We start from the raw sequence: 1,428 nt of genomic DNA on the forward strand, positions 1-1,428 counted from the left end.
ACCTTCTGGCTCTGCACAGCTCCTGACAGGAGCCTGGAGCCAGGGGGGGGTCGGGCTCTGCTCCCAAGGGACAAGGGCCAGGACAAGAGGAAAGGGCCTCAAGTTGCCCCAGGGGAGGTTTCAGTTGTCCCTGAGGAACAATTTCTTGCCCTGGAGGGTTGCCCAGGGCTGTGCCAGGCTGCCCAGGGCAGTGGTGGAGTCCCCACCCCTGGAGGGGTTTCCAAGCCTTGGAGATGTGGGGTGAGGGACACGGGGCAGTGGGGACCTGGCAGTGCTGGGGTTGGACTCGATGATCTGAAAGGTCTCTTTCAACCTAAATGCTTCGAGGATTCTCTGACACATCCCTGCTGCCCTTTGCCCTTCCCATACCCATGTTCTCACATCCAATAATCCAGCTATAATCTTCCAAGGATGAAGTAGAGAGGGAGGAACCCAGGATGGGCCTGTCCATGTCCAGGGAATGTCTATCCTGGAGTGCCACCTCCTGGCTGCAGCACCAGGACTGTTCCTCCTGTGCAGAGGAGAAGCACAGAAATAGCTGCACTAGAAGATGCTCCAGGGCTTGGAAACTTCAGCTCAGAGGAGGAGGGAGATGCTTCTCAGCTGACAAACAGTTCACACGTAGCCACAGGTCTCAACTTGCCCTGAGGATAAAAATTAGCCAGGACATCTTTAGAAAAATAAAGAGGTTTCTTGTCTTTTTTTCAGCTTCTTTTTTTGTGGCAGTTTGGAATTTCATGAGGGAATTCAGCCTGCCTGCTAGAGGACATGACAGATTGGCTCATTAGGGCTTGTCTCAAAAATAGTCCAGTTAATAAGAGCCTTTTATGGGGTTCGTTGAGCTTCGGGCCTGGATTTGGGAAATATTAAGCTGCAAATTGTGCAGGAAAATGGGTTTTCTGGCAGGTTTTTGTCAGGCACCAGCTGAGCGTTGGCACTGGGTATTTCTAGCCTGGGTTTCCTCCTCGTTGCTTTTGGATAAATCAGAAATAAGCTGATGTGGCTGGAGGGGGTTAATGCATCAATCAGGGTTCCCCTTTGGACCTGGCCCACCCCAAAATAGATGGTGTAAACCGAGGTGCTGGGGAAACCCCTGCAGAGCTTGTCCTTGGCTCATGGATCTGGAGCTTTCTGAGGGCCCAGGATTCCCAGCTGGGGACCAGCTCCCGTGGAGCTGCACAAAGCCAGGAACAGAGAGTCCAAATAAACAATGTTTTCTGCATGCCAGCCTTTGAAGCATCTATTCTTTTATTTGAGAATCAAGTTTACAAGTTAATAAGAATCAGGCTGTTCATCCTTCTATATATCCATCCATCCATCCATCCATCCACCCATCCGTCCATCCATCCATCCATCCATCCATCCATCCATCCACCCATCCATCCATCCATCAACCCATCCATCCATCCATCCACCCATCCATCCATC

The sequence above is a fragment of the Merops nubicus genome, unplaced genomic scaffold (genome assembly GCF_000691845.1).
Source record: "Merops nubicus isolate BGI_N331 unplaced genomic scaffold, ASM69184v1 scaffold15061, whole genome shotgun sequence".
In the NCBI taxonomy this organism is placed as follows: domain Eukaryota; kingdom Metazoa; phylum Chordata; class Aves; order Coraciiformes; family Meropidae; genus Merops; species Merops nubicus.